Source organism: Convolutriloba macropyga, chromosome 3 (assembly GCF_964194025.1).
Source record: "Convolutriloba macropyga chromosome 3, txConMacr16.3, whole genome shotgun sequence".
Classification (NCBI taxonomy): domain Eukaryota; kingdom Metazoa; phylum Xenacoelomorpha; order Acoela; family Convolutidae; genus Convolutriloba; species Convolutriloba macropyga.
In genome coordinates, this window is record NC_134470.1 from 13,087,883 (window position 1) to 13,095,591 (window position 7,709).

A 7,709-nucleotide genomic window follows, 5' to 3' on the forward strand; every position below is an offset into this window, starting at 1 on the left:
GGAGTGTTGAAGCTCAAGCTTCAATATTTCAATGATTCTCAATTTGACTTTTTGTGCATAATTCGATTTCTAACTTTAGCTTATGTTTCCACGCTAACTTACGCTGAAAACAAATTGTGAACTCAGTTGTCAAATCAATCTTATAAGCAAGTTGGTCATTAGGTACCTATGGAAAATCCGACGTTAATTCATATACGTTAGGCTAATAGTCAATTTTCCCTTTAAAGCCGCGATAAACCCTTTAAAACTGCTCGTCTTTATCAGGCTAGTTCTCATAGCTGCGAAGATGAAGCAAGTAGAAATTCTGTACTCTTGTTTCTCTACAAATCAAAGAATATCAATTAAATTTAGTTTCTTTTTCGCACACTGTAGGACTTTTCATCCACTAGAACACAAATTATAGTGACTTCAAAAACGCAATAGTAGTAGAAAGTGCAAATGGGCAGTACATTTGTTACAAACTACTGAAAACATCGGAATGATAAAACATTGTTTCATCAAAATTTCGGTTTTCCCTTAGCCTCTTTTATGAATGATTTTGAGAGATTATTTTTTACCTATTTTAATGTTGCAGAGTATTAGATCATTCAATGGTTCTGCAATGAGTCTGCGGTAACCGCATACGATCTTGTCGTAATGAACAAGTTTATTTGATGATCTAAGTTTTTATGACTTTTGTATTAGGTTAGGACTTAAACATTTCTCTCTAAAATGATATCGTTTTTCCAGAATTAGAATCTCATTACCACTCTCATAAGTTTGATAATTTCATCTCACTACGTGACAACCGCGTCGTCAAAGAAACTTCTAATCGGATAATTGAGTTCGCGGAGCAAATCCAATATAGGCACGTATTCAGCAATTGTGCACCGAACACTCATGTATACTGATTTAGTACCACAACACGAAGGCAGCAATCAACATTCAGGATGTTCGCTATTTGGAATATTGTGGGAACAAATTGTCCTCGAACCCCCATTTTCATTTTAATATGGACAATCTTTGCAAAAGAGTGAGTTTCTACTGACTCACTTTTAGCAGATCCTGGAGAAAAGTCATATTTGCCAACGAATAGTAGTCTATCAACCTTGAAAAAAACTAGCGCACAAATTGAAAGATACAAATCGTGAATGAACAGTGCAAAACACATAGAAGAGAAGGTCAAGAAATGGAAGCATTCTTTATCAGGACGAACACTTTTAGGTGGGTGGGAAGACAGATCGTTTCCTGAAGGAAATTTGCGCGAAGAAATCGAGGGCGAGTCAACACATGAAATGAAGAAATTAGATGAAAAATTTGTCAAAGAAACAAATTTAACTTCTATTTTTGATCCACACGCAAGCAATTAAAATGAGAAGTTGTAGAACAGTTTCTTTGAGTTTTAAGAGAATTATTTCTCAATTGTGGTCTTGGAAGTAATGAGGAAAATGGAGGAAAATGAGGAGATTTCTCCATTACAATTATTATTGAATGGTGAAATTCAAAGAGATCTTCCCAAGGTAACAAACGAATTGAAAAGAGCGGTAGCGATAGTCATCGACATCAAAAATTTCAACATGACTCCGAAAGTTATAAGTGAGAAAGTACATGCGCTAACTTCGAGCTAATTTTACAAATCTAGATCAAGCAATAGTAAATTGAAATTCCAAACTGCTGCGTATTCTGGGTGACCCTCTATCCTCGTCAATAGGTTAGTTATGGGCCCAGAAACCTGAAACGTGAGACACAAGACAACAATATGAGCGGTGGCCTGTCAGACAGTGACAAAGGGAGAAAGTGTCCTGGTCAAAAGAGAGTGTCCCTCATAGACAAAGACAGAAAAGGAGAAGGAGAGAGCGAGAGAGGGAGAAAGATAGAGAGACACAGAAAGACAGAGTGAGTGAGAGAGAGAGGACAGTGAGAGAGAGAGAGAGAAAATTTTGAAACTGTTGATTTGTTGAATTAATTTTTTGTTTGATATTTATTAAATTGAAGATTCCAGCGTGCGTCAAAGCTTGATTACGGGTTTCTCAAAATCGCTCGTAATTTAAAAAACGCCTATTGAAACAAAAAGGGTCGATTAAGAGACTCCGTTTCTTGAAAAACTAAATCAATCTGTAGAACAGATTAAATTTTTAAAAGCAATTTTGGTCAGAGTCCAAGCAGGGCATGTAACATATTGTACATTATATCCAAACCTACATAGTAATAGTTCAGTAAAACAAGATGTATAGAACTTTTGCTTGATAAATATAGAGAAAGTTGGCCCATGCGTAAGAGAAAAATTTGAGTTAGTGTTTGAGAAATTATCTGGAGGATCCGTCCTTATCGTGCTTAGTCGCAATGGGGGAATCAGTGGATATATTGGTCAATATACTACATTCTCAAACAAAATAGGTCATCTTCTATACTAAGTAGACAGAATTGGTCTTGTAGTGTCTCCTCAAAAGCACTGCTTTCTCAAAGTTTTCGTTGTTTATTGACAAAATTTTTTGCAGGCTCTGCTTTGTTATAAGTAGTTTTAAACAAAATTCGAAAAGTTTTATAAATAAAGGCTGTCTGTTGATTAATAGTTTTACGCTTAATAAACGCTTAAGCCTGCGTGTTTCCAACAACTAAGGTAATTTTTGTATTTAAATTTAAGAAACTTTGTTAACAGAAAAAGTTTAGTTTCGTTTTCAAAATTCCGTTGTATTTGCTGAAGGTCTAAATAAAAAAGACCTGTTTTGGGTACTTTGTGTCTGTAATAGAGGTTCGAAATCTTTATACTTTATGTGCTTTAATGTTCAGTTTTGCTGAGGTCTAAGTGTGTTTAATTGAAAGAGTGCGGTTAGAAAATTAGTTTCATTTTTACATTGTTGAACGTTCAAGCTTTAAGTTGAAATTTTTTATAACAAATAATAAGATTTCTCCAGCTTAAAGATGAATAGCAAAATGTTTCATAAATTTTTCTTTAGCTACAAAGAAGAGAACTTTTTCCATTTTTCTGAACAGGTTGAGGCACGAATGTATATTTTGCAGTTCAATTAAATTCTTGATGGAACTGTAGGATAGATTTTCAACAATTGGAACTTTACAACTATACTTTCAACCATTGAAACTTTACTAGATTACAACTAGATTTTTAACCATTGGAAGTTTGATGAGTGTGGCTTCTTCTCATAATTATCAATTAAAACAAATGGACTTAAAAACTGCTAATTTAAATGCTGCAATTGAAGAAGATGTAGTCATTAAACAATCTGAAGGTGTTGACCTTTTGGATGAAAATGGAAAACCCTTTGTTTCTAATGTGAAAAAGATTTTGTGGCTTTAAACAATCGGGAAGAAACTGGTTTTTTACTTTGAAGGCTTTCTTGGTTGCTCTAAGTTTTGGTTACTCATTCCTTGATGAATGCTTGTTTATAAAAAATGCATAACAAAAAAATATTTGAATTTCAGTGTTTATGGGTAGATGATTTCATTTTTTGTTGCCTTTCTGGGAATTTTTGTGATTAGTTTCATACTGGGATTTCCAGTAAATTTGAAATTAGTGATTATTCAGATTTGACTTGGTTCTGAGGAATGAAAATTGAGAGGAGTTACCCGGAAAAAAAATTAACCGAGAGAAATACATTGAAAAATTTTTAGAAACTTTCAAAATGAACGACTGTAATACAATTGGTACGCCATTAGAGGAAAATTGCAAACTTTCAAAAAACTACTGTCCTCAGAAGGGGACTAAGGAGCAACTTAGAATGAAAAAAATTAAGTTCCGTATTTTGATAGGTTGTCTTAACTATCTAGCTGTGTCGAGTAGACCCGATATTTGATTGGCTGCTATTGTTCTATATTCGTTTGTTTAAAATCCCGGTGAAATTTTTTGGAAAGCGGCCAAGCGTGTTCTTAGAAACTTAAGAGGAACAATGAATAAGACTTCAACTTTCTGTAAGACTGAGATTCTAGATTTGTTAAATTTTTACTTATGCTGATTGGTCAGGGAACATACATAACAGAAGGAGTACTTCAGGTTTTTATTTTAAATTAAGTGAGTCGTCTGGAGCAATAAGTTGGGGTTGTGAGGCGCAAAAGACTGTAGCAACATCGTGTGCTGAAGCAGAGTTTAACTCTGTTGTTGAAGCGAATGAAGCAGCCATTTACCTTGAAAGTGAAATTCTAGAGGACTTAGAACTTCTCTGTAAATTACCCCTGAATGTTTTTGAGGATAATCAGGCTTGCATTGCCCTAACTAAACACTCTATGAATCATGGAAAAACTAAACACTTTGCCATAAAACTGCACTTTGTGCGAGAACTGGTAGAAAAACCGTAAATTTGAACTGTCTTTTTTGACAACAGAAAACATGCCTGCAGTTATTCTGACCAAATCGCTTGGAATAAAACACCTCAGTTTCTTAGATATCTCTTTGGTGAAACATGTCTCGAATGGAGGAGTTTCAGCATGACTCTGAAAGTTAAAAGTGAGAAAGCGCATGCGCTAACTTTGAGCTAATTTCATACATCCAGATCAAGCTTTGTCGGGTAATTTAGACTATTTATAAAAGCTGATTTACTACACATATTTGCCACCCATAGTCGAACAATAGTAAAATGAACTTCCAAACTGCTGCGTTTTTCTGCGTGCCCCTTTAACCTCGTCAATAGAAATCATATACAGCATTTGATACGCTTGAAGATTTCATCAAAATCTCTATTTCACAAAACAGTAACACGGTGGGATGGTTCTTATCCATACACAACATTGTGTACAATCGCACCTCGTGTGCACAACATTTCAATCAAACATTATCAGGCAGCATTAGACAATGATCACCACCGTGTCCAATTTTTGATTCAAGGTGGTCTTGACCGCGTCGTATTCTCTAGTCTGCTTAAAGAAAAGTGTGTAACAACTAGCTGTGAAAAAAGAGTCTCCTTGTAAAAGGCCTCAAATAGAGTCTAGAACCACCCTCAAAGCAATTAAATAGCTAATGATGGTGAAAATAAAAACACGAAAAATCACAACGAAGAGTAAGTTAATGAAATCTCCCAACAATTGATCACTCGAGTTGCTAACATACAAATCGAATTACAGTTCGGATTAAAATACAACAGATGACAATTGCCTGTAGAACATTTTCAATTTGGTTTAAATATCTTTTTCTAAGTAATACTTGTTTTAGTGTTTGCTATAAAATAAAAAGCATCCATAACTGTTTTGAATCCTAATTTCGATGCTAAGGAATAGCACAGTTTATGAACGATATCTTAACATTTATGGATGAGAAAAACTTTGATTCGGAAAACGATACATTGCACGGCAATAAAACGCACTACACTGGATCATGTAATGAAAAAAGGTTAGTCTCTCAAGAGAGACTAGTCTGAGCACAAAATCAGCGCAGAGGGGTTTTTTAAAGGTCTGCACGCAACCTGCACCAGCTACTGCCTATTGCTCTTCTGAAGATGCATGTTTCTCAAATTCATTCTGAAGGCTGAGTTTCGTATATTATGCACTCTGCTTTTAAAAGATTTTTTAAACCAAGCGGAAACATCCTCTGCTTTAAGGTTGTGTTCGTGCAAATTTTGTGCAGTTACCAAATTAAAATGTATTAGGTGAAAAGTAACTAACGTGTTTACTTGTCCTGGAAATTGCTTAGTACATTTTAGTATCTCATGGATGCGGAAATCAGACGTCAAACGGATGAAATTGTTCTTTGACGAAATTTGATTTTTAAAAAAATGACTAATTTAAAAGGCTTTTGAAAGGCTTTTCGAGTCACGCTTAGCAATTGCGTTAGTGGTTCTGGTGTAATGGTGCTAGCCCGCGTGTCATGAAAGTCTCCTCTGAAGTTGAGGGAAACAGCTTGGTAAAGGAGGAATTTTCAATCGTATCTAATTGAAAGCATCTGTGTTCATCTTGAGTTATTACCTGATGAAGTGGAGAGAACATCAGTTGTTGAGCCAATCCAGGAAAAGCACTCAAGATGTCAATTCGGCCAATCAAGCGTTTTTGTTCTTACCAGACCGAAGTGGGGATAAGGAAAACAAATTCCAAGAAGTGAATTGGACTGCTGAGATGTGACTCAGTAAACTTGAAATTTGTTGTATTAATGATCATAGTTATGATAATCAAAATAAAAAATCAGTTATCGAAACTGTGTTCAGCTCTGTTTATAAAATGTTTTTCTGATGATTCAAGAGAGTGTATGCTGCCATTTTTTATCTCTTAACATTGACGTTGGGAAATTCACTTCTTTAATTACACGAAGGATTCACAGCTGCCTTTCCTTGTATGTCCACAGCTCTTTGGTATCTGCAGCAGCCGGACAATTGAAAATCAAATTAGATGGAATTTTCATGTCTGTTTTCGATATCACACAGTAATTTAATCTTAGATTTTGTAATTTAGCAAGGAGAATTTTTGAAAAAATTTGCAACAAATGAACTAAGAAACTGAGGCAAACAATTTTCCGTGCAGTTGAGCTGTAAAAAATGGGTTAATTTGTTTATTTTAGTTCCAAGTGTTTAACTGTTAAAACATAAAACTTTTATGACGCGTTCCATTAATAACCTCAAATGTCGAGGTCCAGGTCGAAATTACTTTTGGTCGGACTCAGCTTGAGCGCACATTGCGGCGTTCTCAGAAGAAAATTACATGGTGGTGCCTGGATTTTGGGAGCACATCAGTTCGGACAATAGACTGATTTGCATCTTATCATTTGTCTGTTCACTCAGAAATTAAATAGTGTGATCAAATTCGATTTTGGTCTGCCATAACTGTATTTGATCCTGATCTTTTTGGAGTGCTTTTTGTAGGTGATTTGCAGTGATTCTGTGATAGTGATTTCAACCCAGAGGTACTATCCGTTGCTATGTAACTAATGAACAACCATTCTGGTAAGTAAGTATATTCGGTTATTCGTAAATTTGCCAATATCTACATAGCAAAGGACTAATGAGAGCGTAATTGGAGATCAACGAGGTCGGCAATATTAATTGTCAGTTGTCGAGTCAAAAAGTGCTTTCAACAGTTTTTTGTTCGTTTTTTTGCCCTGATCAAAGTCGGTAAATGCAGGTGACTTACGTCCTTTCGCTAAAAAAAGCGAATATAATCAAGTGCCCGCCTGATCTACAACGTTTGGTTGCATTAGAAAAAAACCTCGATATGATAAAAATTGTTCAACCAAAATTACTTAGTGTACAAAGTTCCAATAAAGTTAATGGCAGGTGCCCACAATCTTCGGATAAATAAACAGCTTTCCATTATTCCGGACTAAGGGTTGTTCACTCACAAATCTGTCGGCTGACCCCACGGTTGTAATTCGCCGGAACCAAACGCCAGAAAAACAATTCCTCCAAAAGATGCACAGGATCCCATTGTGTAGAAGCAATAGAGCCATAGTTGTTTGCTGTGTACGTTGTCCTCTGTGATTTTATCAACAATGATGGGTATCAAAACTCCTGATTAAAAATGTTAACGGCACTTAGGGCAAAATAAGACTAAGGGAAACCGTGGAGAAGACTAACCCCCCTGTCCGCGAACCAACTTGGTCTGATCCATACCTATCTTGGGTCGTGGACTTCATCCTGGGAAACTTTACAGTCATTATATAAAATTAACACATTTACAAAAACATAACCATTACATAAATTTAACCAATTCGCAAAAAAAATAAAAAAAAACTTTTATTCGGAAAGAGTAAACTTTTTTATATATTCCTTAAAGTCCTTTTATGCAACTTTTTTGCT